This window comes from Eucyclogobius newberryi, unplaced genomic scaffold, assembly GCF_026437365.1.
Source record: "Eucyclogobius newberryi isolate DKJ021-1_F unplaced genomic scaffold, fEucNew1.0.hap1 SCAF_14, whole genome shotgun sequence".
NCBI lineage: Eukaryota > Metazoa > Chordata > Actinopteri > Gobiiformes > Gobiidae > Eucyclogobius > Eucyclogobius newberryi.
The window spans coordinates 8,839,686-8,864,779 of record NW_027315768.1 but is presented as its reverse complement, the minus strand read 5'-3'; the positions used below and the strand labels follow the sequence as shown (position 1 = coordinate 8,864,779).

Genomic DNA, 25,094 nt, shown 5'->3' with positions numbered 1-25,094 from the left:
CAAAATACAAATACAAATACAAAAAGATTTAAAATACAGCAACTGTTAGCATGTTCACACAGCACCGACCACCTGAGCAACTGCAACCAGGCCCCTTTTATAGGCCACTGGGTTAAATGGATTAATCCATGATGGCTCAGTAGACGAATGCCCTGGTGTTTCGGTGCGCTTTGTTTTGTCTGTTTTTGTGCTTAAATTGTGTGTCAGTGTGTTCTTACACCCGTGAAGGGCTCTTAAACATCAGAACAACCACTCCTACAGATCTGGTCCCAGTTTTTTAGCATCTGCCTAAAGGTTGAATGGACGATTTTTTGGCCCAAATCTCATTTCCTCGTGGTGTGGACTGCCAATTATTCCTGCCACGTATCAATCATAAAACGCACCTACCGCTCACCTGCAGCCGCGTCCGGCTCGTCCCCAGGAGAGCAGCACGTTTCCGCGTGTCTAAGCGCATGAATCTATCATAATATAGTTCCCTCAGTGTACGGGACAAAATGAACTGACTCAGAAGAAGACGGAAATCTACGGGAGACGAGAGATGTGATGCGATCCGTTGCGCTAATAAACAAACGCATGTGTGTGTTGTATCAGTCCGCACGGGGGGAGTGCGCATGCGCACTTCCGCCTGCGTTCTCAAATCGCCGAAAAATCGTCCATTGCGCCTTTATGATTTAGCTCTTTTTTAGGCCAAAAAAGAGCTAAATCTCTTACTGCAGACGAGTAATGTGAGCAGGGGCTCTCGAGCGTCTGCAAAGTCGTGCCCTTACCTGGAATCTCCCTCTCCAACGTTCGCTCTCTCATCACTCATCAACAAGATTGTTGAACAGACTTTTCTACATGTCTTGTTCTGTGCTTCTCAATCCGGACTGTGCAATGCAACTAAAGTGTTTACAGCTGCTCCACGCCAATAGACAATGGGATTTCTCTGTGAGGCGTTTGTTTCATCATCAACATTGCCTTGTGTTCCGATGTGACTGTGATCACCAAACACTGCTCTTCTGCTCTGGAATATATCTTCATTAACTGGAAACCATTCTACTCACCACGTGAGTTTGCCTCATTCATTTTGGCCACTGTTTACATTCCATCAAGCGCAAATGTCCAAGAGGCACAGTGCGCGCTCGCAGACCAGATTGTGAGTGTGGAGCGGGACTCCTTGTTTATTATCCTATGGGTTTTAACAAGGGAAATCTCAGCCATACACTACCAAAGTACCAACAGTTTATTAAAGTCCCGACCAGAGAGCAGGACAGGCTGGATCACTGTTACACAACTCTCAGTAACGCCTGTTGTGACATTGCCCGAGCTGCCATGGGCTTTTTGGATCAGATTCACCTGAACCCCATGTACACAGAGGCTGAAGCTTTCCTAACCTGTTGTGAGGACTTGTCCAAGAATTGGACAGTGAGGCAGTGCTCAGGGCTGGAGGCAGCACTCAGGGCTGGTGACAGAGAACGCTACCAAAGTGCCAAGTATGGATTTAGCAGTGAGGTGTTGGGTGCTAGATCTAAGTACAATATGCATCTGAAGTAGTAGTGCTTTGACAACAACCCTGCACAAAACAGTTTCCCTCTGCCATTGGACTCATGAGCACTTTAACAACTATTCAAACCAATAACCACGCATTACGCAGCATATTTTTTGTATTATTAACTGTAAATTGTGTATATATTCAGACCAAGTCTATTTTATTTTATTTGCAGATCCCCACATTTTTGTGTGTGTGTGTGTGTATGTATATGTGACTGACCGTGGATAAACCAGGTACATGTCTACCCGGAGAAATTTTGAGTTATTCACAGATTCTGAAAGTGTGAATTCAAAGCTATAGAACGATGTCTCACTCATGCACATCTGATCATATTTGAGTAAGTTGTGGTCATTTGAACCTATACAACTCTCAAAACCTTTCACTGAGAAAACTGCCTCTAAAGATTCTCACCTGAGTGAGCCCAGAGTCACAGGGGGTCTCATTTGCATCCCATTGAAATAAACCCTCCCCCCTGTCACACTGACACCACCTTCCCCCTACAGCTGTCACTGAAGACTCAAGAGGAGTGTTATTGATGTGCACTGGACTTGAATCAGAATTAGAAGTTACTATATTGAAATGGAAATACTTTGATGCTATTCAGGGCCTTTTATAATCCAAGAATCAGAATCGGAATAGGGTTTATTGCCATATGTCGATAAACAGAATTCACAGGTGATTCAGTGCAACACAAACAGCAAAACATTGAACACTGAGCACTAAACGGCATGATATGTACATAATGAAATATAAAGGTATAAAGTTATGTAGTGCAATAGGAAGCACTCTTCTGTGCTGTGACTCTCGGCGCTGAGCATGTGATGTCTTTTGCCTCGTCAGTACAGAAAGGCCTGATTTTTTTCATGCAGATAGGTCTGCCTGTCAATGTTCATTCCAGGTGGGACCAGGACATGGAGATTGTCAACCGGAGGCAGATCAGCTGAATTGCGTAGTAGCTGAAAGACCACAGGTTCTGCTTCACAGTGACTTTTTGCAAGCACCACACCTGGTCTCTTGGCATCAAAGCTGTAAACAAATAACAGGACATTTAAGAAGTGGCAAACTATTTCACATAAAACACTCATTAACTCATTTTATTTTTAACACAATGTGAGAGTTTCAATATAAATACCTGAAGTGCTGATAACTCTTGATCTTTGGAAGCACGGATCGGCGCGCAGAGGCGCCTCCGGCCACCCTCTGCATCCGGTCAGCGCGCCTCTCCGTGCTGACCGGCTGCAGAAGGTTTGAGGGAAAGTGTATCTGTAGAAGACAGAGGGAGAGAGCGAAGGAATTAGATTAAGACATGTGACATTTGATAAGATAAGATATTCCTTTATTGTCCACACATGGAGAAATTGCATTGTTGCAACGCAGGTTGATACAGAGGAAAAGGACAGATAACTTATAGGAAGTTTTAAAAAATACTCTTAATAAAAGAACTCTTATAAACAAAATCCCCTATAGACAGAACCTCTCATTTCTCAATAAGGAATAAAAACAGCTAGCGTAAGACAAAATAATACTAATTAAAGCCGCAAGCGGCATCCAACGGCCCTCGCGGGCCGCCGGCCTTCCGACTCTGCTCTCTGCATTTTACAGAGATGGCGCTAACGCAATTGTCTAAGAACTAAGACAGTGACACATTGGACATGTACAATGCTGTGCTTAACCAGTGCAAATGAACACAAAGCTCCAGCGCACAGAGACCGTGACACTTGGAATAAAAATATGGATAACTTTTGATGCTCCGCTTGTGTAGATGATTTTCCCCAAATATGAGCTTGATCGAGCTATTGCCAACAGAGGAGTTCATTAAAGTGTGAAGCGTAAATGTGAACATTTCAAGGATTTGGCGTTTTTCCCATTTGTGACATATATTTGCGGCTCTACCGCACAGAGACCCTAGTACTTAAAATGAAAATATGGATAACTTTTGATGCCCCCCTTGTGTAGATGATTCTCCCCAAATATGAACTTGATCGGGTAATCGCCCTAGGAGGAGTTTGTTAAAGTGTGAAGTGTAAAAATGTGGTCATTTTAGAGATTTTGCGGTTTCCCCATTGGGATAACATGGGATGTTTCCGTCATCGCTACGGCTACGCTTTACCAAATATGACTTTGGCTCCCATGCTTTTAATTTGGGGATGGCAAATGAGAATTGTGTGCAAAATGTCATGTCATTTGGAAAAACTCTTGTTTATAGGCCACTCTGAAGGCCAAATAGTCCAAATTCTGCGAAAAGTTTGCGGCTCAGCTGCACAGAGACCGTAAATGTTATCCATAAAATTTGAATAACTTTAGATGCCCCACTTGTCTAGAGGAGGTACACCGATTTTGAGATCGGTGGGCCAAACGCACCAGGAGGAGTTTGTTAAAGTGTGAAGCGTAAATGTGCCCCGCCGCCGCAATTGTCGGACCATGTCGGCCTCGGTGAAACTGAGAAAAACAGCATTTTACTTTTTTCCCCCCAAATTTGTGATTTTCGTTTTTTTGCAGAATGTGCTAGTTGAAGTTATGAATAAGCCCCTGTGTGCTTCAGATAACACTATTGGTTGTCTTAAACGTATACATTAAGCTGTTAAAAATGTGGAGTTTTCAGGTCTTTTTCCTGCTCTCCTGGGGGGCGTCACCTTTTTCTAGCCAACGTATTGTTTACATTTTCCACCAATCAGCTGTGATCCGCATGGCAGCTGCGTGCTCTGTGTTTTCCTCTCATTACTCCAGACCGTCTGCAGAGCACAGTCTTCAGAGCTTACATTTCCTGGACTACATTGCAACGGAACTGTTTACTCAGGTACACTTTTACTTTACTACTAAATTATTGCTTTAACGCTGTGTTTTAAGGCAGTCTCGTGATCACTTTAGAATCTTACTTGTCTGCTCCGGTGGAGCTAATGCTAAGCTAACATGTTGCTTCAGTGCACTCTGCAATACGGGCTTAATGTGATTACTTGCTGTTATCACCATGTTATCGGGTTATTTTTCGGCGTGGGTTGGCCCGTGGGTTGTGTGGGTCGTGCTTTGTGTGTGTTTTATCGTGCTAAACCGGCTGTTAGGCCCGGAGCTAAACGCAGCTATTCGGAGCTAAGTTGTAAGCTAAACTTTGCTATGTTATCGGGTTATTTTTCGGCGTGGGTTGGCCCGTGGGTTGTGTGGGTCGTGCTTTGTGTGTATTTTATGGTGCTAAACCGGTTGTTAGCGCCACGGCCTGGAGCTAAACGCAGCTATTCGGAGCTAAGTTGTAAGCTAAACTTTGCTATGTTATCGGGTTATTTTTCGGCGTGGGAAGAGAAAAAAACTACAACTCCAGATACCACTTCTGGTCACGTGGCTTAATTATGTTGCACGTCACGCACGCACTGCGTCACTCGAACCAATCACGCGCTTGCCTGGCCATTATCAGCTTCCTGTGTGTCTCTCTGTGCACGGTGTTGGGAGAGACAACAGGACGGCTGAACCAGGTAAGCTTTGCGACTAAAACACCCGCTTTTAATCACTTTAATGTGCGCCGGTTTTAAACTTGAGTGTATGTTTATGTTTTGGTGTGCTGTTCTGCAAGTGTTTTGCTTTTACGAGCAGTGTTATCTCAAGTGAGCTAGCTAGCCCCGCTAGCCGATGGCAGATGTCCCAATATCTCCGCGTTTTGCATCTAAAATACACCGTTAACGTCACAATGTGAACTGTTATCTGTGAAGCGTGTTATTCCCATATTACTGTTAACCCTAATCCTTTTTTTCCCCTTTTCAGAATTGGCAAAGACACCCTTACTGACATGACCTGTCTCTACGTGAAGTCTGCTAAGGAGCGTGGTAAGTGTAAAACATTATTTTGGTGATTTTCATGTTTTAATGATTAGAGTATAATTAACCATAAGTAACATCTGTTTTTCAGGTGAGCCTGCAGTTTGTACATCAAGCTTCAGATCACTGTGGAAACAGCTTCTCCCACACATCAGAAGCTGCAGGCCACGCACAGATCTCTACAACAGAATCTAATGTGCTGTCTTTCGGACCCTCACCGCCAACGTCTCACTTCAATATTCCACAGCTTGTTGGAACGACGGATGGCAAAGTGTTTGTCTAGAACTTGGACTGGCAGAAGCATCTGTGTCCCTTCTTCAGACGGCTTCCAAAGATCAAGAGCAGCACCTCAGGTATTTATATTGAAACTCTCACATTGTGTTAAAAAAAAAAAATAGTTAATGAGTGTTTTATGTGAAATAGTTAGCCATTTCTTAAATGTCCTGTTATTTGTTTACAGCTTTGATGCCAAGAGCCGAGAGTCACAGCACAGAAGAGTGCACAGACAAAGAAGAGGATGAGGATGTGATCTCTGATGTAATTGGACTCTGGTGGTGTACATATCATATCTATTATCTCATATCTCATATTTCATATATTCAAAGCCATGGACCCGTTGCAGTTCGTATACCTGGCCCTGGCATCTGTTTATAAGAGTTCTTCTATTAAGAGTGTTTTTTAAACATCCTATAAGTTACTGTCCTTTCCCGGACAGTCCTTGCGTTGTAACATTAAAGGCTATCTTATCTTATCTTTTGTTGTTTGTGTTGAATCATTCAGTGCACCATTGTTGGCACTGAATCACCTGTGAATTATGTTTATCGACAAATGCAATGAACCCTATTCTCATTCTGATTCTTTGATTCTATTCAGGGCCTTTTGTAATCCAAGTATTTCCATTTTAATATAGTAACTTCTAATTCTGATTCAAGTCCAGTTACCATCAATAACAACACTCCTCTTGAGTCTTGAGTGACAGCTGTAGGTGGAAGGTGGTGTCAGTGTGACAGGGGGGAGGGCTTATCTCAATGAGATGCAAATGAGCCCCCTGTGACTCTGGGCTCACTCCGGTGAGAAACTTTGAACCCCGTTTTCTCAGTGAATGGGTTTGAGAGTTGTATACATTCAAATGACCACAACTTACTCAAATATTATCAGATCTACATGAGTGAGACATCATTGGAAAGCTTTGAATTCACACTTTCAGAATAACTCAAAATGTGGGTAGACATGTAACTGGTTTAGCCACGGTCAGTCACAAATGTGAACATTTCAAAGATTTGGCGTTTTTCCCATTTGTGACAGTATATTTGAAGCTCCACGGCACAGAGACCGTAGCACTTAAAATCAAAATATGGATAACTTTTGATGCCCCGTTTGTGTAGATGATTGTCCCCAAATATGAGTTTGATCGGACAATCGCCCTAGGAGGAGTTTGTTAAAGTGTGAAGCGTAAAAATGTGGTGATTTGAGCGATTTTGCGATTTTCCCATAAGGATAACATGGTTTCTGTCATCGCTACGACTACGCCGTAAAAATTTAGGCATTTTTGTGATTGGCTTTTGTGATCGGGACGGCAAAATAGAATTTTGGGTAAAGTTTAGACAATTTTGGTAAAACTAATTTTTGACCTTCAATGTTAATCTAAAGGTCACTCTGCAGGGGGCGCTATCGCGGCCATTTCAATTTTGTCAGCCTAAACTGGTCCAAACTAGAAAGTTTAACAACTGATTCAAATTTGGTCATAATCGGACTGGTTTTGATCAAATGGGAGCAATTTTTAGATCTGCAATATTCCAAAATAAGTTGTCCAACTTTGCGGCTGCGCCGCACACAGACCGTTAAAGGTATCTCAAAAAATTGGATAACTTTAGATGCACCACGCCGATTTTGAAGTCGGTGGGCAAAACGCCCTAGGAGGAGTTCGTCAAAGTTTGACGTGAACAAAATGGCTAACACAGCGTGTTTTCATTTTCAAAGGAAGATGGTGGCCATAGGATAAGTCTGAGGGCGTGGCCACAATGATTTTTTTTGTTTGTCCTCACGAGAGGAATGCGTGTCCCGAATTTCGTAGCTTTACGCCAAAGTTGACCTCGGGGCGTCTCCCATAGGCGCAATGTATTTTGACTTTTGTTGGTGGCGCTGTCGCGCCATTTTTTTACGAAAAAAAAAATGGCCCAGAAAAAATAAAATTTTTCGCCGATTCTGAATTTTGGGCAAAGTTTGGTGAGTTTTTGAGCATGTTCAGGGGGTCAAATTAGAGCTCAAAGCGCTGAAGAAGAACAAGAAAAATTAAAGCCGCAAGCGGCCTTCCGACTCTGCTCTCTGCATTTTACAGAGATGGCGCTAACGCAATATTCTAAGAACTAAGACAGCGACACATTGTACATGTACAATGCTGTGCTTAACCAGTGCAAATGAACACAAATGTCGGTCAAATGTGCAGCTCCAGCGCACAGAGACTGTGACACTTGGAATAAAAATATGGATAACTTTTGATGCTCCGCTTGTGTAGATTATTTTCCCAAAATATGAGCTTGATCGAGCTATTGCCCACAGAGGAGTTCATTAAAGTGTGAAGCGTAAATGTGAACATTTCAAGGATTTGGCGTTTTTCCCATTTGTGACATATATTTGCGGCTCTACCGCACAGAGACCCTAGTACTTAAAATCTAAATATGGATAGCTTTTGATGCCCCACTTGTGTAGATGATTCTCCCCAAATATCAACTTGATCGGGCTTTCGCCCTAGGAGGAGTTTCTTAAAGTGTGAAGTGTAAAAATGTGGTCATTTTAGAGATTTTGCGGTTTCCCCATAGGGATAACATGGGATGTTTCTGTCATCGCTACGGCTACGCTGTACAAAATATGACTTTGGCTCTCATACTTGTATGATCAGGATGGCAAATTAGAATTTAGTGCAAAATGTCATGTCATTTGGAAAAACTCTATTGTTTATAGGCCACTCTGAAGGCCAAATAGTCAGAATTCTGGGAAACGTTTGCGGCTCCGTCGCACAGAGACCGTAAAAGTTATCCTTAAAATTTGGATAACTTTAGATGCCCCACTTGTCTAGAGGACGTACACCGATTTTGAGGTTGGTGGGCAAAACGCACTAGGAGGAGTTCGTTAAAGTGTGAAACATAAAAATGTGGTAATTTGAGAGATTTTGTGGTTTTCCCATAGGGATAACATGGGATGTTTCTGTCATCGCTACGACTACGCCGTAAAAATAAAGGCATTTGTCTGATTGGCTTTTGTGATCGGGACGGCAAAATAGAATTTTGGGTAAAGTTTAGACAATTTTGGTAAAACTAATTTTTGACCTTCAATGTTAATTTAAAGGTCACTCTGTAGGGGGCGCTATCGCGGCCATTTCAATTTTGTCAGCCTAAACTGGTCCAAACTAGAAAGTTTAACAACTGATTCAAATTTGGTCCTAATCGGACTTGTTTTGATCAAATGGGAGCAATTTTTAGATCTGCAATATTCCAAAATAAGTTGTCCAACTTTGCGGCTGCGCCTCACACAGACCGTAAAAGGTATCTCAAAAAATTAGATAACTTTAGATGCCCCACTTGTCCAGAGGACGTCCGCCGATTTTGAAGTCGGTGGGCAAAACGCCCTAGGAGGAGTTTGTCAAAGTTTGACGTGAACAAAATGGCTAACACAGCGTGTTTTCATTTTCAATGGAAGATGGCGGCCATAGGGTAAATCTGGGGGCGTGGCCACAATAATATTTTGTTTTTGTCCTCACGAGAGGAATGTGTGTTCCGAGTTTCGTAGCTCTACGACAAAGTTGACCTCGGGGCGTCTCCCATAGGCGCAATGTATTTTGACTTTTGTCGGTGGCGCTGTCGCGCCATTTTTTAACGGAAAAAAAAATGGCCCAGAAAAAACAAAATTTTTCGCCGATTCTGAATTTTGGGCAAAGTTTGGTGAGTTTTTGAGCATGTTCAGGGGGTCAAATTAGAGTTCAAAGCGATGAAGAACAAGAAAAATAATAATAATAATAATATTTTTAGCAAAAACAATATAGCCGTTTCCACTATAACAACAAATTATGCATCGTTTGAAAGCTCTAAGCCTTCCCGATGCCGCCATGGGGTGGAATCATCATTACGAGCGCTTACGCGCTCGTCACTCCCTATTCCGTCGGGATGCCCCGCCCACTCCCCATAGACTTCCATTGATTTGAGCAGATACAAGCATGGCCCATGCCTGCGGCATGGATTCTCGCGTACGGGACGATGCCAGGAGGGTTTTTGGAGGAATGCAGCGCTTCGCGCTGCTGTTGTCAACAATTAGTGAATGGGCTACGCCCATTCACTAATTGTTGACTATTTCTGTCATAGCAGGAGTAAGTATGCATGATCCATGCCTTCGGCATGGGCTAGTTCACTGTACTTGCCAGGGGCGACGGGGTACCAGACAGTTGCAACGCTGCCGAAGGCCCTGCTGGGGCTCGGGCCTAATAATAATGGTAAAATAAACACTCTATTTACATCAGTTATATGCACATGAATGTGACATTATTGCGTGTCTATAATTGCTATTCTGCATTTGCACTTCATTGTACATTTAATAAAGTGAAGTTAAGTAAATGATGTGTAATAAATAGTACCTGATGTGCAAAGTCGAAGCTGTAATGCAATGGACTTCTGCATAGTTTTTGATAAACTCCAGCTGTGTGCGCCTCTTCTGAAAAGTGAAACAGAGAAGTTTGGAACGAGCTAAACCGGCTAACGCAGGCTACAGTAAAAAACAGTAAAAAAAACACGAAGATACATCTTACATTATACCATCCCAAAACAGCTAGTTTCAAGAGAGTACGTGATGGTAATTATTCAGTAGTAGTCACATTAAATTCAAGCCCGTATTTGTTATGCAGAAGCCGAGCAAAAAAGAACAGGCCTGGTGCTAGCTTGGAATGTAGCAAGCTAAAGCGGCTAACGCGGGCTACAGTAAATAAACGTAAAAAACACGAAGATACAGACATTATACCATCCCAAAACAGCTAGCTTCAAGAGACTACGTGATGTTAATTATTCAGAAAGATGTTTGGATGTTTTCCTCAGAGCATCATCACAGAAGTTAGTTTTCTTGTTAGCTCCACATTAGCTCCACTTTTAGCACAGCTCTAACATCCACAAAACCTTCTCCTTTCTTTCTTCCACGTGTTTCCTAAACCACACACGTCTGTCCTCGCTCAGACCTCTTCTCTGAGGTGTGTAAGTGCTGTACACACGGCAGTGAAGGGCCGCGCGGGGAGGGGCGGCCACCAGCGGCATTGTGGGACGTGTAGTTTTAGCGATAAAAACGGTTACGGATCTAACTACGGTTTTATGATTTTTTTTATTTTTTTTTTATTAAATATGAATTCAAAATGTTTGGCGGGCCGGATTAAAACGTCTGGCGGGCCGGAGAGGATATAGAGGATCATAGAAAGAGGGAAGTCCAATCCTAATGAAGGGCCCCCCGATTGTCTTCCAAGAACTAGACGCTCTAACTCCTAGACCACTACACCCTCTACACCTATATTTATCCAATTTACCACAAACCCAATCTGCAACATTTTAGCACTCAGATGGGTGCATTTAACTAGACTGGACTAGTATGTGTACAAAACAGCCAACATGTAGTACTCAACTATATGTGTCAAATCAATAACTCAAATATGTATTTTATTTCATTTGTTTCCTTTTTTTCTAAGCCTGTGTAGCCATGTAAATACCATCTTCAATTTGGTGACATCATCATCATCACCTTGACAATATTTGTTTTGGAAAATACAAACTCAAAAAAAAAAAAAAGAAAATCAACCAAAGCAGAAAGGTCATGTTTCTGTTTGGCATCCTCCTAACTATAGTAAAGCTTTATAATATGTAATAACGTCTGATGCAAAAAACTTATACATCATGTAACAATCATCACTTCCCTCAAAACAACAGAAATATCTTATGTGACCATTACTTGAATTCATCCTACGTTGGTGGTTCCATTTCTTGCTGCAGTTCAGTTGTCTGTGTTTTGCATTTTTCTGAGTTCTGCCTCTGCTGGTGATTTGAGCAAATGTTTTTTTACCTTCAAAAGTCACCAGAAGAGTTGCCGGATACAAGGAGCAATGCCTTGTTGTCTCCTCTATAATTCCTCACAGATGTAGCGAAACCTTTCTCGTTGGTGGGTTCGTGGTATGGAATATCCTGGGTGAAGAACACTCGCTAGCCATGACACGTTCCTTCACATGATGTAAAGAAACCTCATTATCAGGCCTTGTGGTTTATCAGCTTCTTGTTTTTGGTTGCCAAGGCGATTTCCTTTCTCTATGGTAATGGTAGTTCCAGTCCTAGATACAAGTTCCGGGATTATCCTATCAAGAAAGCCCTCAGTGTTCTCCCCCATCCTCATGGATTCCAAATCTAGGACCTTACTTTTCATAGTCTTCTTCTCCGTCCGCAGTGCAGCCTTGGCTTTCAGCTCCCGTATCTCTTCCAAAATATCAGAAAAATGCCGCTTTGTCTCAGCGATGCGTGCGTCGCCTCCACTTCCTGCCTTCAGGTCCACTATATCGGCCTAAATTATGTTGAGCCTGGCTCGGTTAGCCATACATATCTCGTTAGCTTCTGAGAAGGTCTGTTTTCCACTGAGGCTATGGTCCATGAGCTTTAATTGTTAAGCTCCGAACTTAATTCTTAGGATTATGTGGGTGAAACAGTGATTTTTAAGGCAAATTTTGGCAATAGCAGAGTGCGTGTTTGTCTCTAGTCCAATGTCAAAACCGGAAGTCGGCGCAAAGTATAATTTTTTTTGTAAACGTTGTAAAACATGAGACCTCAAAGTACTCCAGAACATGTTTCAAGGTGAAAATAATGCAGATAATGTGTCCTTTAACTTGTGTCAACTATTTATGTTGCATTTTTTTTCCGCGCGTATGCCCTGAGATGAACTTGCTGACCGTTCCAAAGTGTCTGAGTGCATTAGATGGTGGTGATGTAAGGCTGCAGGCTGCTGTTATTGTGTTATGGCTCTCTCTCATATTAAAGTGATGGATAAACACTACACGCTGGTGTGGGCTGTTATTACCTAAGGCACGCTGCATCTCTCTTCTCCACATTTCCACAGGAGAAGAACGCTGCATTATTATTACTGTCTTTATGTTTGTGCTGAATTTCACGCCTCTGATCCCGCACGCTAAATCACGCAGGCAAAAGTGCTATATGGAGCAAGGCAATTTGAATTCAAGGAACATATATTTGTTGACTTTACACTTACTACTTCTCTTTTATTTCTAAAAGTTGTTCTTTAAGTTCTTTATTGAGTGACTAAAAAGTTTAAAATTGTAGTGGACATATATGTCCCAAAAATATCATTACCGTTTCATAATTAATAGACACTTGATGAAACTCAATCAAAATACTGGATGGGCCAAGGAATGTTACCCATCCCCCATGGACAGGCCAGACCCCCTTCCCCCCTTAGGGTCTGATAAAGAACACAAAGGACAACAAATGTTTCCAAGGACCCGGCCCTGTGGAGAAGTGGAACTGTTCACTGTAACCAAATCTCTTTGTTCTGCTGGATTAAAAAGTCTCTCAGGACAAAGTCCTTTAATTACTTTAGAACTGTGTTTGAAATGTTTTTATGTCATATTTAATGCACTTCCTCATTATTTGCTATATTATATTCATTACCTTCCTTATTACCTGCCTCTTCTCTCTTCTATTCTGCTGCTTGATCTGAACCTCTACCAAGGCACGTCAGGTCGTAGACCTAGGGGGGCCCCTCCCCATCCTGGGCGAGGGTCCCTTCGTCTCCTAAACTCTGCTTTGCAGCAGTGGCTGAAGCACACATTTTCATCTATAAAGAATGCATAAGTCAACGGACCTTGGACTCGTCAAAAATATTTGAAAGCTAAACCCTGCACAAGGATCAGCCCCAAGTACCCAAAGGGCTCAGAGGAGGCCTTGATCCACATCTGAACCTTCCCTCGAACAGGTAAGAGAGTGGCTGAAATTTGCAGAGTGGCATTAAAGTGAGATTCCCTTGGATTATTCTACAAGAATTAATCTCGGTCCGGAAAATTGCAGTGCTAGAAAGATACTGTGCAGCACCCTCAAGCTCCCAGGCTCCCAAGACCCGAGCTTGAAGGGGGATAAATAGAGACCGCCCGCAGAGAGTGAGGAAGAGTTAAAAAAATAAAAAAATAAAAATAAAAATATATATATATATATATATATATATATATATATATATATATATATATATATTAATATAAAATTCACGAAGTGAGTTTATAATTTTCATTCAATGAATCGATTACTCCTCTTTCAGAATATGAGACTTAGAGGTATTAATGTTTTGCTGAACAGATGGTGCCCCTTTAAAAAAAAAAAAAAATGAACATTAAGTGCAAAAACAATTCTTATAGGTTCTGTATAGGTTTCAATTTCAGTTTATTTAGTTTATTCAGACATTTTCCCAAAAGTCCCAATAATGTACGTAAAGTCTGAAAAGGAATTGCCTGAAACCTAAGTTTATCACATCTATAGTGTCTACATTATAGAACACTTAACGTAAAGCGCTGCTAATGCCTTAAGCATAGCACAACATACATACACATTCTTAGAAATTATTCAAACTAAAATTGAAGGGGCATATTATTCAGGACTAAAGTGACACAGGTAAAGAGTGTAGCCTATATTATCGCTGATTTGATAACACTATTTATCTCTAATACATAAATAAGGAAAAGATCGACTGAACTGTGGCTCGTATAGATCAATCTCAATCCTGAATGTAGACTATCGTGTATGCCTCAATTACGTCCTAAAAGATATAACAAATGCTCCCAAAGATCAAACACAATTTATCGACAAATGACAAACCTGAGACAACATTACATTTACACATAATATACCATATACATACAACCATATACAAAAAAATAAATAGATGACTCAATAATATATAATAATATTTGGGATCTTTACAACAGAAAATAACCAACGGTCACTTGACAGACCCACTTACACTGGAGAGAGGAGTAAGGCAGGGTTGTGCTTGGTCTCATCTTCACTTTGTACTTCACTGGTCCAGTATGTTAGACAGTCAAAAGCAATCAATGGTGTTACACTTGGTGGGATGGAACATAAAACTGCCTGCTACACAGAACAAAAAATAAAGAAAATACTATTATTTTATCTTTTGATTAATTGTAATTTTATGGCTTATATAATCCAAATAAAAAGTAGTAATCAATGTACTATGTTGTCACTGTTTTATCTCTCAGTTGTGATAAATCAGTCAGCACCGGCTAAACAACATAGTATTTGAATTTCCTTCCCCTCAAATTCAGTGCATGTTAGCGCAAAGACCCCATTCTGCATTTTCATTCACTCGTACGAGCAAAGACGGCGCTGCGTCCTTTTTAGTGTCTGTGTGAGACGCAAATGTCAGCTCTGTTCTGCTTTAGAAATGAGGCCCTTGCTGTACCACAGTCTAAAATCAAGATAAGACTATGAAATTCAATCCGGCTCCACCACTCAACATGATAAAGGTAAAAAAGATGGCACCTTTGACTCATTTTGTGAATTTGAACAGCTGCAAACATACAGTTTAAATGACATCATGCCATTAGATGCTCTTTTAAACTGAATTTTAGACATCAAATCCTGAATGGCAGAAAAGATTTTCCAGCTTAACAAGGACAAAACTGAGAGAGAAACATTTACCATTCTACAAGCATTCGTTTTTATCCATTAAGTGAAAAACCTCTGCGCTAACATTTGTCCCGCACACCAAGGACATAACACAAATAGGTTTTAACCACTTAAAGAAAATAGCATACCCAGAGCCCACCCCATTCTCTCTTGGGACAACACAGAGACGCTGATGCATGCTTTTATCACCAATCGTCTGGACTACTGCAATGCCCTGCTCTCAAGTCTTCCCAAAAAGAGTATCTAAGGTTTACAGTTGCTAAACATATTCAATTGCACATTTCCTGACTAGGACAACATCAGTGAACTATTTTTAAAATCACTGCATTTGGGTCCCTGTGTGTTTTAGGCTTGATTTAGTTCTTCAACTTGTTTTTAAATCTCTTAATAAGTCTTGGGCCTTCTTGATGAACTCTCGCGGCCCCTGCACGCCTCCTGTAGTCAGGGCACACACGGCGTCTTTCCAAACTATTGAAAAATTGTTTACATCAATTAAAAGGGGTCTTCACAATTCTTCTTCTTTGACTTCTTCTCCAAACACAAATGACCTACGTTTTGGAAGATTTCAAATATTGTGTCTGTAACTAAAAAAAACAGGAGCATTTGAATGGAGTGATTTTCGCCCATGAGCACTTACCCCCATTTTACGTAAGTATGTGAGAGAACTATGAGTACATACATCATGTCTTCTGTATCCAACTGTTTAGAAGACTTACAGTTTGAAGAGACAAGCCGGTGGCTGCCCACGAGTCCGAAGGTTCACTGGTCCGAAGGTTCGCTAGTCCGAAGCTGTGAGTCCGCGCAGCGGGCTCTCCTCACCTCCCTTTGTCCTATACACTGGCTTTTAAGACTTTTCTAGTGTTAATGCACTTTTTATGATTAAACTCACTAATTTTCCATAACCAACTTGTTTCTGTGCATAGCCTGAGCTCCTTATCGTATTACTAATGAATTAATTAACTCAGGGATTAAAATGTTTTCCAGTAGCCGCGACGTAGTCAAATAGCGCAGCAGTTTCAGGAGCCGTGGCACAAAATAACATGGCAGTTTTGGCCGCGCATCGCGGCTCTGTAGACACTCCCGTCTTGGCCAGCTGAATTTCCTTTTTGACTACCAATCCTACGGTCATCGGATCACGCCTATTTCTATACTTATGATCAAATGAGGGCATAAAGCGGAGGATTCGATATGTTCCCTTGTTATTTTCACATACACAGCACAACTTGTGGTGCCACCTGTGAGCAGCTGGTACACAAAACGTTGTGACGAGCCCCAGTGTGTGTCTTCGTGCTTCGTGCGCGTTTTACAGACAGACTACATCCCGATGCCGTCTGCACCTTCACTTTAGCCCTATGAGGAACTTTCGGACTAGTGAACCTTCGGACTAGCGAACTTTCGGACTAGTGAACTTTCGGACTAGTGAACCTTCGGACTAGCGAACCTTCGGACTAGCGGACCTTTAAAACCTTCGGACTTGTGAACCTTCGTACTAGCAAACCTTCGGACTAGTGGGGGGTAACCGACAAGCCAGAGAAGTACAGAAGATGTGGCTATCACCTGAAGGTGCAAAGCACCTTCAGGGCCCTGACCGTTATGCCAGAATCCTCTTTGTGGACTTTACATCAGCCTTTGATTCTATGCATGTACATAATTGACTGAACAGGCTTATGGACCTTGTCAAAAGGGACAATTTCATTCCATTGCCTTTTCTATTTATACAAATGTTTTTCAAATTCTTGATGAATGCTGGCACATCTGTGGACACCTTTTCATATTTGTCTAAGTTTGATTTTATTTGAAAAAGCAATAAGCTCCAAATGACAATGTTTTCAATGTCTCACTTAACAATTAGTTTAAATATATTTAGCAAAATCTACTTTTCTTTTAGGTTTTTAGAATATTGTTAACGCTTTAAACGTGTATTTGGAGTTGCATTTTTCTTTCTTCTAATTGTAATTGTAACACATTATCCTGTTTGTCATGAAGAGTAAAAGTAAAAAAGGTATCATTTAAATTACATAAATGATGGTGAATAAATTTGAATCGATTTGAAGAAACTCAAATAGATTTTCTCTGTACACATATTTTGAATTCAAAACATGGAATATATGTGGTAGCCACCTTTTAAGTCTTATTGAATCTAGTTTTAAGTCTTAAATGTCCCATGTTCCCTTCTGATTTGGAACATGTGGACCAATTACAGTTTGTTCCAACATGTTGAAATAATACATCTCCCCTGGGCCAGGCGCTTATTCACTCAGCTGTTCTCTTTAAGTATTCACAGCTTTTCTTTTCGCTGTCACACTCTATTCTTTCAGACTAAATAATTAACATCCATCTATTCATCATGATCACGCGGCTGAATCCCCGTGTCCTAATGCCGCTCTTCTCATTTCAAATGTACGTGGAATTCAATTATTTTCTTTTGTCGTGTGTGTTTAGTGAAATTTCAAATCACAGCAATGTTCGTCACACAGTGAGAAAAATAAGGATTTGAACGCCCTGCGATTTTGCAAGTTCTCCCTCTTAGAAATTATGGAGGGGTTTGACATTTTAATCATAGGTACATTTCCCCTGTGAGAAAATCACATTGTATGATTTTTAAATAGCAAAAAATCCCTGCAGATGGCACAAACCTGGTCAAGAACTACAGAAAACGTTTGACCTCTGTAACTGTAACCAAAGGCTTCTGTACCAAATATTAACATTGTTTTTCCCAGGTGTTCAAATACTTATTTGCAGCAATAATATACAAAACAATTATAAAAAAATATGTATAAAAAAAATCATACAATGTTATGTCAGGATTCCATCATTTTTAAGTGCAAAATTGCAGGATGTTCAGAATCAGAAAAGGTTTATTACCATTGCCAATTCACTAACATGATATGATAAGATATATTCAATTACTTATTTGAGAGAATCTGTGGAAATCTGTGAAAACTATGCTGTTCTGTCAAGAAGAATGGTCTAAAAGCTCAGTGTGTAGGTGAGCAAAGCTGTAGAGACAACGCCCAAAAGACTTCCAGCTGTAATTGCAGTAAAAGGCAGTTCCATAAAGTATTGACTCAGGGGCTGAATACTTTTGCACACTGCATTTCATTTTCATTTTTTTTCATTTTATCTTTTTTATCTTGAAATCATGTATAATTGTTTTTCCACTTCACAATTTTGAGCTATTTTGTGTTGCTCTTTCACAAAAATGCCAAAACTAATAATTTGAGTTTGTGGTCGTGATGTCGCGTTACAAGCCACTGCAATTCAAAAATACAATATAATAAAAAGTAGGGCCGTAGTGTAGCCTAGCATAGAATTTAAGAGACCCAAAAAGACGGTCCTGGAAGTCACTCCTTCCTAAAAGTGTGTGCTGATTCTTCTCATTTTGTTGTTGTTTTTATGTTAGTTTAGGCTGAACTGAGGAGATATACTTTTTACTTCCTTACCATTTGAAATTAGAGGGCACAACAGAACATGCTCGATGGGGATATCACCTTCAAACTCTCCAATTATAAGATGACTGAAGCCAATTATCACCTAGAATTGTGTCAACAAAAAATATCATTATAACAACTTCACATTCTACAGTGCATAAGTAGGGTATAACGCTGCATAAATGAGCAAACCTGAAAGATCAAGGGCTCGACTTTGCTTGGGGAAAAAGCCGAGTGTCGTTCCTGTTCTATAATCGTCTGTAAATACCTCAGCGCTCTCCTCAGTAAATACAACTCATTTAAACAGTAATGTGCTTTGATTTAAATGTTTATTCACTTTAACTACTGTGTGTTCTCCAGAGAAGCAGGTAGCAGCTCTCACCTGCAGTAAACAGGCTGAAAATAGGCCCAGGTCTGCGGGGACGGCGAAAACAAGAGCGTTTCACTGAAGTACCCTACACGTTTCCAAGGTAACAAGACTCCCAAGTTTGGAGTTTATGTTTATTAGCTAAATGTAGAAACAACTTGAAGAATCTCTGAAGGCCATGTTTTAAAAATCTAATAGAGTATTTTCTGCAGTCTTTGCCATGAAAATGAATAGCTGCGTCAAGGGCTCAGTGCGTTTTAATGCTCTTAGTTCAGATAAACATCTTTTGTACAATGCTACGTGTTGTTAAAGCAGCTCTAAATGAAACATGAACTGAGTCTCAAGGCATCACTAATGCATGTCGTTAGATGAAGTAGTCATAGTACAATATCAGAGTGAGATAAAAGACTAAGACGAATAGGAACTTTAGGGCTATCAACCTGAAACTCCACGTGTAGTTTACTTATACAAATATATACATAATATATAAGATGAAGGTTTTTCATCATGTCATGTTTTCATGTATTAATAAGGCATTTCAGCCAGGTTAAATGTACTGGCTCATTTTCTTGACATATAAGATTAAAGAAGGGATTTGGATACTTTATTTAGTTGTGGTTAAACTAAATTTGACTGAAAATTGGAGTAAAAATTAAAATTTTGACTATTTTTTTTGGAGTTAAAACAAATCTTGCATTAAACCCGGAGGCTGTGGTCCTCGCTAATGATGGGATGTTTGGCATGTGTGCGTAAGCCTCAAACAGCTCTGGTAGAAGTTGTCTAAAAAGTGTTATGGGCAATAAAATACACAAAGGTCCAAAATAACAGTGCTACCCAGAGGTTTAAGGCGCACCATGTAACTTGTAGTATTATTGCTTTGCTTGAAATGTTCCACAGTGGGATATCTACACAGAAAGCCCCGCCCAGTTCCCATTCCCTTCCCAATTAGATCGCCCCACGCTCCCATGCTAAGCCTAACTATTGAAAAAACAATTCTGGATATTGCCGTACACTCTATCCTCCTCAAAGTGTTATTTTCTCTTCATCTACTCGGTAACAGTGTCTTTGCGTTAAAACACAAATATTAGTTTAATGTTGTGTGATCTGCTAATGGCGGTACGCTCCATTACTCCAGAATTGATTGGTCATGGCTATAGCCTCCGAGGGTAATTAAAACAAGCTCTTCAGTGCAGTTTAAAAGGGACTACACGGAGAAACATTTCAGTGAACAAGCAAGAATAAATGTAATATCTGGGATGAGATATTATGCACAGTCTGCTGGTGGTTAACTATATAAAGGAGACATAGTACTTTAATGAGCTTTTTACCTCGTTAAAACAGTGTTTCCTCATCATTAGTTTACTCAGCTGTATTTTGATTGATTCCTGCAAGTTTGAGTAATCCTGCTTTGTCTTGTGACTGACGCACAAGTGCTCAGAAAATTCCTGTTTTCACCTACCCCTTAGCCCTGCCCACTGTTCTGTACTTAGGTGTGATTTATTGTGAAAAATGAAAGGCGCTGTAGCTGATTTTTACTGTCATAAGGCCTGAAAAACAGAACTAGTTAATTTTGCTCACTTACCCAATTCATCCCCAGGATCCAAAATATTCACAGCAATGAGCTTAAACGCATTTTTCACAACTCTCCGAGATCAGAGCGAGGTTTATAATTAGATGCAGAGAAAATTATGTGAACTAATTTTCACCTTACCATATATCTGTACTGGGGAGAAATGTATAAATTATAATAATCATTCATTAATGATATTGATATAATTATTCCCAGGTTATGTACTAGTCTGTCCAATTAAATTTAGGGGCCAAAACATCCTGGGAAAAAAAGAAAGAGGGGGATAGAAATATATGTTCATATTAAAATGTATATTTTGGCTGGAATGTTTCATGATCTTACAGTTAATGCAGTTAAGCTTTTTTTTTTTTTTAATAATTTCTATTTAACAGTTTAACCTGCAGAAGAATATTTAACATCAAGTGTTGAAACTGTGGGTGAACTACCTGTATTTTTTTTTACATACATTGTTTACAGATTCTCAGTGTTAAATAAAAAAGAAAAGGTTTACTTTTTTGTGCTGTGGATCGAGAAGTGTGAAGAAAGTTACACATTTTTAACATAGATTGGAATATAGAATGTGTTTGTCAAAGCTGAGTGTGTTATATTTGCAGAGGATATTACAGTGATGATGGTTTTTAGAGCGCTGCCGATTGTTTACAGGTTGTATGGGCTAATCTCCCAGACCTAATTACATCCATCCCCCAAAATGGAGACACCTTCCCGTGCTATTTTCTCCCTGAATGTCGGTCAAACCTGCTGCCATTTCACTCTGGGTCCCGTCCAGAGCCTGTCTGAGCCGGGGTGGCCAGGTTAAATGAGCGATGGCGCCTCAAAATTGGTCCATCCTCGCGGGACGCACAGTACTTTAGCCCAGGTCCGCTTCATGCACGGGCCCGATAATAGCAGCTGGCACCCGGGGAATAAACAGGGTAATGAGTTTGTATTCCTGCGTTCCGTGCTCCTGACTGGCACGCCGGGGCAAAATGTGCAAACGCCGGTTGGCACTTGGCACGGGGCGACTCTCCAAAGTGCCCCGATGTGACAGGCGGAAATTCATGACGGACGGCGAAATAAAGCGCTACATAAACAAAACGGAGGCGAGGCAGAGGGCTGGATGTGTCACCGCTGTTGGGATGTGGCTGCGTTTTGTCTGTTTCGGGAGGAAATGCTGAGACAGGTTTATCAGTGTTTGTCGTTCTAAGCCATTTGGTGGACTACGACCTTGTACATTCGGCCGTTCACGCAGTCTTTGGGGATACAATCGTAAATGGTCACTTTTTATGTAGTATTTATACCACACCTAGAGTCACATACTACCATAGAGAGGCAGTTAAGTGAAATGTCTTGCTCCAGGGCACAGTTGTTGCATTACCATTTTTTTCTGGCCCAAAGGCTTTATTTGACAGGACAGTGGTAGCGTAAAATGGTAGAGACAATAGAGACATTCTGCAAATGGTCAAGCCCTAAGCAAACCACACACGTGCAACAGTTTAAAGCAGAACTAAGTAACTTTAGCGATAGAGCTCCCCCTGCAGCTTCACTGTGAAAATACACTGTCAAAGAACAGACCCAAAAACCCAGGAGAGTGGTTTTTGGGTCAATGTCATGTTGCAAAGATATTTTTTCCGCACAGAGAGAGCAGGGGGAGACGACAGACACTTCAAACACCCCGAAAATACGTAGTAAACCATCAAAGGGACATACAAAGACGTTTAATAAGATAGGATATGCCTTTATTGTCCACACATGGGGACATTTTGGTGTTACAACGCAAGTAGATACATAGGGAAAGGACAGATAACTTATAGGAAGTTTAAAAAACACTCTTAATAGAATAATAAGGTGAACGTTTGACTTTTTTCTCCTTTAAACAACACACTTCAAAGGTGTAGTGCAGTGGTCCCCAAACTACGGCCCAAGGGACACATCCGGACGGTGGGTCTTTCAATCCGGCCCGCCAAGCTTGTCCAAGTTATATCAAAAATTAAAACAAAATTATAATAATTTTGCGTAGGCTTTATTAGACAGTAGATGGAATGAGAAAGAAAGGAAGAGGAATGATGAGAGAGAAAGGAGGACATGCAGCAAATGTCGGAGTCGGGATTCAAACTCATGATACTGTGGCTGACCGTTTACCCTTCGCCTGTAATGCCCACATTTCCCCAAGAGATGGCCACTGTTCCCTCTAAGCTGCACACTGCTCGCACATTGTACACTGCCCGCACTTAGTGCGCGCACAAGAAAATCTATGGCGCGCACAAACGGCCACCGAAGAAGACTCTTGTGGACAGTAGAAGACAGTAGATAATTAATCATTATTTACTGCATTTGGAAAACAATTTGTACATTGAGCCTTGCATTTGTTGCTTTGTTACAAGTTACAGGTCAAATCTTGCGTGTAATTAGTGTGTACCTGTTTGGGGAGAGGGTCTTCTGCCACCTACTTGTTTTCGTGGAGATTATGTTGCTTTTACTATAGTGTTCCACACAGTATGGCATAAAATGTATCACTACACAGATGATGTCAGACCACCAGACCGAGTTACAGGTCAGATCTCTGGAGAGTCGCAGGTAAGTTCAGAATGCATAGCTTTTTTTATACTTTTGAGTAATCCAAATAAATAAAAAAAACTACCGGTACATACTGTGGAACCTTAAAGGCAAAGCAATACCATTTTCTAAGGAACCAAAAAGGTGGCAGACTTTCTCCCAGAAATGCTCCACAGTGCAGCTTTAAGCCTAAACCGTCAATGTTGAAGTTTGGGGTCAAATCTAGAAATAATTAGTAGAAGTTAAAAAAGTCATATTGATAATATAAAAGAAACACTACTATTTTCAGTTGGACAAAACAGTGACATGAATTATTCTCGTCCAATGTAAAAGACAATTTAATTCAAAACTTCAAATAGAAATACAATTAAAAACTTTTTTTTCCAGTTGACAGAATTGTATTTCATTTTAAGTTGGACCTGGACGACTGCAGCGTTACACAGATATTCTCATCCAAATTAGCCATCAGAGTCGGGTGGTCACTCTGATATTTAATTAGTTTTGTAGATTCCCAACATGACCTTTTCTGAACCAACGCACTGACAAAAGCCCACTGTAAGAAAAGAGGTTGCTTCAAGGCTTGGATGGGAAATAGGCATAGGATTAGGAACAAGAGAATCCATGCCAAGTATTGATAGTTAGATACGGACACAGGACTAATTTGAGTATAACATAGATACTTTTACACAAATCTGTGTTATCGCTCATTCGTCCAAGAGTGTTCCATGGTAGAAAAGGTTCCAAATATAGTCATTAGAACACTGTTTTAGCAATCAAGACGTTCTGACTTCCATCTGAGAGTAATTTTCAGTCTGATGGAAATGCTTTGAGCAGCATCATTTATACCCTCCCGAGCCCAAATTAGTCCTACCCATGTTTCAGTTAATACTCCTCCCTTTGGGCAGGCCTAATTTGAGCTCAGGAGAGAGAAAACAGTGTCAAATGACTACATTTGAAATATTTTCCACCTCATCAATAATGAAAAATGTGCCATAAGATAGAGTAATTCCCAAGGTGCATTAATGGAATACTTTACACACCCAGTTGGATTCTCACAAGATTTGTAAATTCACAAACTTGTTAAATTCCTGACTATTCACTTTCCCAGCCTGAAACAGTGTTGGTTCGCAAATTGTTGTACTGAATTTATCAACTCCAACTCAAGCCCACAGCGACCTCATGGCTGGGATCTTCTGGGCATCGCTTCAGGGATTAAAACCACTGCATTTGTTTGGCAAGATGAATTAACAAAACAAGCTCTTCCAACATGAGGGATGGAGCTGCCTGAAGGTACAACACTTATTCTTAATGGCCTGTTTTCAGTTTTCAGTTTATGTTGCCTCTATTTGTAGCCATTAGCTACCTGCCCTTCCAATGCAAACACTCAGTTATAATGAATGGGATGTAAGGCAGAGATGCTTAGAACGAGGCTGCTGATGCTATGTGGACTTAAAAACCGCACTGGAGACTTCTCAAGCTATGAGGTCACTAAACTGAGAAATATGAAAATGTTTTTGTGAGGCTCATAGAAGAAGTATTAATGAAACAAGCAGGAATGAAGCTAAATAAATGTGTTTTTGATGAGGGGACAATGTTTTTACGTGGTTAAAAACTTAAAGTACATTTTGCGCAACACGTGTCCATTAAAAATGTATTGCTGTATTGCCACCAGGCCAAGTTACAGTTCAGATCTGTGGAGAGACGATCTTGTTCACAGTAACAATGGGTGTTTAATACAAAAAAAAAAAACATTTCAACGAAGACTCATAGTGAAGCTTTAGTGTATCCTATTATAATGAAAATCCTATTATACCTACTGTTACACTGAGAAAAAGGGAATGGAAAACATTTCATTTTAAAGATAGTTAAAATATAGATAGATAATAAGAGTTAAACTAAATTTAAGTGGATTTAATTGAATGGTCCGACTTGACTGACCCACTGACTCTGGAAAGGTGAGGCAGGGCTGTGCTTGGTCCCCCCTCCTCTTTATTCTGTGCTTGGAACTTTGGCCCAACATATTAGACAATCAGAGAAAATTCATGGAGTTACAATTTATGGCATGGGAAATAAAATTGCCTGCTACGCAAATGAACACAATCCCTTAAATACCTAGTTTT

The 25,094-nt window shown here is 40.5% G+C and overlaps 1 protein-coding gene and 1 long non-coding RNA gene across 2 annotated transcripts in view; one reads left to right on the top strand and one right to left on the bottom strand.

Moving 5' to 3' along the window:
- Positions 1–17,814, bottom strand: part of LOC140359391 (uncharacterized) — a 313,132-nt gene extending 295,318 nt beyond the window's left edge. The window contains exon 1 of the long non-coding RNA XR_011926853.1: positions 17,690–17,814. This is a non-coding gene — a long non-coding RNA (uncharacterized lncRNA). The remainder of the gene's footprint in view (positions 1–17,689) is intronic.
- Positions 1–25,094, top strand: part of LOC140359248 (uncharacterized) — a 253,820-nt gene that overhangs the window by 172,111 nt on the left and 56,615 nt on the right. The gene's annotated exons all lie outside the window — the stretch shown is intronic.